A 6,413-nucleotide genomic window follows, 5' to 3' on the forward strand; every position below is an offset into this window, starting at 1 on the left:
CCAGAAAAAAAAACCTCATCTCATTTAGAGCTCTGTAGAAAAAGTTATGGTTAAAACATTGAGCAAAGGTCAGAGCTGCCTAGTTCTAGCGTGAATTTTCGTTTTTACTGTTTTAATTTCATTTTAATTTTTCTGCATCCACAAACAACATTTCAAAACCCCCCACTATGTTAGACCTGATTCTGAACCGCAAGTTGGTCTTTGGGAGACGACTTAGGGGTCATTCCCTAGTTTATACTGCACTTTAATTGCACATCTAATTTGATTGGGCGGCGACACCCATCACTTGCCCAAGGTGATGAAAAATAATTATGACTTTTGGCTAAAAGAGGGTGCAATTGAATAAGTTTCTTTTATCATTTGGATGAAGAGAAATGGCCACATGTCATTCTGGAGTTTGCTTGCCTTACCTTTTTCGACCTTAAACCTGAAACAAAACTCTATAGTGATTGGCCCATCATTTTTTTTATTTTCTTATCTCCCTGATCAATGTATCATTGGGCACGAGGACTACGATGAAAATTGGCACAGTATTGTACCAGCGACAATCCTTTATTTTAAAGGGAAATGAAAAGGTCAGGGGTTCAATTAATATGGATGCAAATGCTTTAGTAGGAAAAGAACATTGATTACCCCTTAAACCTTAAATCGGGAAAAGACTCATCACAGGTACTTTTTGAAATTTTGTTTGATTATGCCTTTTGAAAGTACCATGCCCTTGACGACTTTATTGCCAACGAATTCAACATGTGCCTTTCTCCCTCTTTTTTTTTCATTTCAAGACATCCTTCAGGACCGAGCCCGCGTCAACCGAAAATACCCGTGATGCTTTTATTAACACGCAATTAATTATCATTATTTTTTCCTCCTTTTCTTTATTTTTTTTAAAAAAAAAGCTCAGCGCGACTTGCAATATCACCTAATGAATGCAAACAACACAAATTATGAAGGAGACCATGCAAACTTTATTGAATGAAATAACACAGAATACAATGTGCTTTAAAGATAGCATCAATATCCTTTTATAGCAACCCTGTTACGGAATCATCATGCGTAAAACTTTTTTACAGCATCAGAATTAACCGGCAATGGTAACTCCTCTCCATCCATTCTTGTGAGAGTTAGCGCCCCACTAGAAAATGCTTTCTTCACCAGAAAAGGCCCTTCGTAATTTGGGGTCCACTTGCCTCTATGATCTTTTTGTATAGGTAAAATCTTCTTTAACACCAACTCGCCTTCATGGAACTCTCTTGGGCGCACCCTTTTGTCAAATGCCTTCTTCATTCTTCTTTGGTACAGCTGTCCGTGGCACACAACTGTTAACCTTTTTTCCTCAATGAGATTGAGCTGGTCGAATCGAGCTTGAACCCATTCAACTTCTTCTAATTGGGTTTCCATTAGTACTCGTAAGGATGGGATTTCCACTTCAAACAGAAGTACCGCCTCCATTCCATACACAAGCGAGAAAGGAGTTGCCCCGGTTGATGTTCGTACCGATATGCGATATCCATGTAAAGCGAAAGGAAGCATTTCATGCAAATATTTATATGTGACCATCATCTTCTGGATAATTTTCTTGATATTCTTATTAGCAGCCTTTACTGCCCCATTCATCTTTGGCCGATAAGGAGAAGAATTATGATGATGAATTTTGAATTCTTAACTAACTCCGCCATCATCTGGTTATTCAGGTTGGTGGCCTTATCAATGATGATTTTGTTAGGGAGACATATCTACAGATCAACTCCTTTTTTATGAACCTAGTCACCACCTTTCTAGTCACATTGGCATAAGAAGCAGCCTCAACCCACTTGGTGAAGTAATCAATTGCGACTAGTATGAAACAGTTCCCATTTGATGCCTTTGGCTCTATGGCCCCGATGAGATCCATTCCCCACATCAAAAATGGCCACAGCGCAGACAACACGCTTAGGGTCGTAGGTGGAACGTTGATATTATCTACATACATCTGACATTTCTTACACTTTCTCACGTGTGTACAACAATCATTTTCCATGGTCAACCAAAAATAACCAGCCCTCAAGATCTTTCTAGCCATTGAGTGCCCATTCATGTGCGTGCCAAATGTACCTTCGTGCACTTCCTTCAATATCAGCTCGACTTCCTTTCCATCCACGCATCTGAGGAGAACCATGTCATGATTTCTCTTGTATAAGATGTTTCCATTTAAGATAAAACTGCCAGCCAATCTCCTTTATGCCCTTTTATCATTTTCAGACGCCTTCCCAGGATATTCTCGGGTCTTAAGATAATGCTTCATATCAAAATACCAAGGTTTGCCATCTAACTCCTCCTTGATGAAATGGCAATATGCTGGCTCTGCATGGCTCTTCATTTCAATCATTGGTAGTTCTGCGTCTTGGTCAACTTCGAACATTGACGATAAGGTGGCCAAAGCGTCTGCCAATTGATTATCTTCCCACGGAATGTGGTTAAATGTGATGGAGTCGAAATATTCCATTAACCCCCTGATGTAAGCTTGGTAGGGAATTAATTTTGGATCCCTAGTCTCCCATTCCCCCTTCAATTGGTGGATGACCAAAGTTGAATCTCTATATACCTCTAGAATTTTCGCCTTAGATTCAATTGCCGCTCGAATACCCATAGCACAAGCTTCATATTCAACAATGTTATTCGTGCAATTAAAACATAACCTTGCGGTCATTGGTATGTACTGATTCTCCGGAGAGATAAGCACTGCCCCTATTCCATGCCCCATCACGTTCGAGGCTCCATCAAATAATACCGTCCAGGCTTTTTCATCTTTGTCTTCTTTGTTCTCAGCAAATAAAGCCATGATATCTTCATTGGGAAATTCAGGTTGCATTGGCTGATAATCTCTAATGGGTTGATGAGCTAGATATTATGCTAGAGCACTACCCTTGACAGACTTCTGAGTGACATATACAATGTCGTACTCTGACAATAACATTTGCCACCGAGCTATCCTTCCAGTGAGAGCAGACTTTTCAAAAATATACTTGATAGGCTCCATTTTGGATATCAACCAAGTAGAGTGACTCAACATGTATTGCCTTAAACGATGAGCAGCCCACGTAGATGCATAACAAGTTCGCTCTAACGATGAATATCGTTTGTCGCAGTCTGTGAACTTCTTACTCAAGTAATATATAACATGCTCTCTTTTCCCATCTTCATCATGTTGGCCCAATACACAACCCATTGATTTATCTAATACAATAAAATACAAAATGAGTGGCTTTCCTGGCTCAGGTGGACGCAATATAGGAGGGGTGATGGGTGTCGCGACCCACACAAATTTGATGTGCATAAAGAATGCAGTATAGCTAGGAAGTGACTCCTAGGTCGTCTCTCAAAGACCAAATGTGGTTCAAGTCTCAGGTCTAACACGAAATGGGGGGGGGGGGGGTTTGAAGGTGTTTGAGATGAGAATTAAGCTCAATTAAAATGCATAAAATTAAACACAACCGAATAAGATAGAAAACGTTAAAGTAAAATAAAATGCTAAACCCAACACTGTAACAAACAAATATCTAGCACAGTTAAAATTACTAAAACGCAACACTAAATTAAAAAAGTAAAATAAAACTACGGCTTGAGTAAAGACAAAATAGATTGAACAAACTCCTTCCATTAATGTATTCCAATATATATTACTATAAAAATAAAAAAAAAGTAAACCTTTGAATCAAGCATTAAGACAATAAAATAAAAGACCTTGAAAATGTGCCAATAAAATAAAAGACCTTGAAAATGTGCTTTCTTAAAACTAAATCACCATCCTCCCATCGAAATTGCAAATTAAACGTGGCAGCAACATTGACCGTAAGCTTCAATTGAAAAATGAATCTAAGATGAAAATGGCATGTGTAGGCCGTGGCTTTTGAAAGAAAGAAATTAAATTCTTTATCTCCAACCCGTGACCATTTGCACTTCCCCTTGCAGCCAAATGCCAAAATTAAATGAAACTTCAATTGAAATGAAAAGCATATGAAACCAAATGAAAGGCCAAGGAGTAAATTCAGCAATGTAAAAAAAACAATTAGTTAACGAGATTGAAGCTTCCCAGACTCTACTTTCTTATCCTACAATAAATCATCCCATGTGCTTAGAACAATGCTAGACGTGACAACATTGAGGAAAATGAATAAATGATCTTGAAACATGAATCCTACCACATGGCACACCTACTCCTATCAACTCTTCAACACTGAGATAAAGAAAAGCAAAAAAAATGCTCATCCCCTTTTAACCAATTCCCATCACCGTCACCATCATCCAACTTTCTCAAAAAAAATAAAACACATTCCAGCCCTCTAAAACTCCTAACGTTGCAGCCCTTGCATAGTTCTTGGAGACATAAAAAAAAAGAAGATAAATGCAGAGTAAGTGGCGGCTGCAGCTATGCCATTCATCCAAAATCCAAGAAAGTTAACATTGTTCTAAGAAGAGAATTTGCTATATGAAAGAAAACGTTGTTACCAATAAGGGAGTATTGGTAAAAGCTGAAGACAAGTTTTGATGATGTTGCAAATTGTAATGTTTGATTGTATTAGGAGAATACTTAAAAAGCAACTTGTAGTTTTTGAATGTAGTAGGAAAATGATAAACTTTGTAATTTTTACTTGTATAATCGATTATGGTTAAGGTATAATCGATTATCAAATGCTTTTGAACTAAAATAATCGATTATCATGAAGTAATAATCGATTATCACAAGTCACACTTGAATAATCGATTATCACTTCAAATAATCGATTATCACTTTTTGAAATTTCTATAACAGACTTGAATAATCGATTATCACTTACAATAATCGATTATTCATGGCAGTTGGGAGCTGATCTTTGGCATTCAGTGTGCTTGGCTATATAATTGGTTTTTGAAAGCTTCAGAACTTAACTTTTGTGTAAACTGAGAAAGCTTAGAACACTGAGTAGTCAGAGGAACATTCTTGAGAGCTTTTGTTTACTTTGTTCCCTTGCCTGGTCTTGTGAAAGGAGAGGCTTACGTAGTGTGTGTCGATAGTTGAAGTGGACTCTCTTCAAGTTGGCAAGGTTCTCTAGTTGGTCTTGTGAAAGGAGAAGCTCGTGAATCGTTTGTCGATTGCCGGAGCAAGTTCTCTTCAAGTTGGTAGAGTGGTTCTTTTCATTCTATTGCTGTACTTTTCATTGTAATCTGTTAAATCCTTTTTAGTGGAACTGTTAATCACTCTTTGTAGTGATTAACGACTGGACGTAGATTCTGTTGAATCGANCCAGTATAAAAATCCTTGTGTGCTTTTCTTATGCCCTATACTCATTTTACTTTAACGCACATCAACTGCTTGGTTAATTTTTTGAAAGAAAATTGTTTTTTATAAAAAAAGGCTAAAATCGTTTCAACTGTGACCTAATACGCTTTACGCTCTCTGTGTTATTAATCCGTTGCGCTAAACTCTTTAAAAAATTACCCCCTCCGATACCATCAATTGATATCAGAGCTTGCTTTGATATTCTTTCAAAATCTTTGCGAAAATGGCCGGTCAGAGTCAAAACGTTGTTTATGCTGAGGGTGCGTCCAATAACAGACCTCTGTTGTTTACTGGAGATAACTATGCTTTTTGGAAAGTAAGAATGGAAATTTTTATGGGGTCTGTTGATAGAGGCATCTGGGAAGCTGTACAAAATGGTCCTTATATTCCTATGAGTACAGTAGATGGTGTAGAAACAGAAAAACCTTATTTTAATTGGACTGCTGAGGAAACTAGACGAGCTCAGTTTGATATTAAAGCTCGCAATATTATTTCATCTGCTGTTGTGCTTGATGAATTTTATAGAATTTCAGTGTGTAAGACAGCATAGGAAATGTGGGAAGTTCTGAGAGTCACACATGAAGGTACTGAGAACGTGAAACGGGCAAGGAAGAACACTCTCATTCAAGAATTTGAGATGTTCAGAATGCAACCTGGAGAAACAATTTTTGATGTCCAAAAGCATTTCACTCACATAGTGAACCACTTGACAGGGTTGGGTAAGATTTTTGATACTAATGAATTAAATGTTAAAATTCTAAAATCATTGGACAGGACTTATTCAGATGACAATGTCAATCCTGTTTGGAAAACTTCGTGAGCAGGAGCTTGAATTGAGAAGACTTACTGCTGAAGAGGATCAAGGCAAGAGAAAGACATTAGCCTTCAAATCTGAAATCTCTAAAGGAAAGAGTTCTAAGAGAACTGAAGAAGATGATTCCGATGATGAGGAAAACATGAGTCTCATGATAAAGAAGTTTGCCAAATTCATGAAGGCAAAGGGAAAGGAAAAATTTCATAAAGAAAGGAGAGAAAGTCAAGAATCTCCTTCAAACGTAAAATGTTTTGGTTGTGGAGAGAGAGGGCACGTAAAATCTGAGTGTCCAAAGATTAAGAA

General features: G+C 37.6%; 1 pseudogene; it reads right to left on the reverse strand.

The window, feature by feature from the left end:
* Positions 1-1,047: 1,047 nt before the first annotated feature.
* The window catches only part of LOC106753153, a 32,509-nt pseudogene continuing 27,143 nt past the window's right edge, over positions 1,048-6,413 (reverse strand).

The sequence above is a fragment of the Vigna radiata genome, unplaced genomic scaffold, assembly GCF_000741045.1.
Source record: "Vigna radiata var. radiata cultivar VC1973A unplaced genomic scaffold, Vradiata_ver6 scaffold_235, whole genome shotgun sequence".
NCBI lineage: Eukaryota > Viridiplantae > Streptophyta > Magnoliopsida > Fabales > Fabaceae > Vigna > Vigna radiata.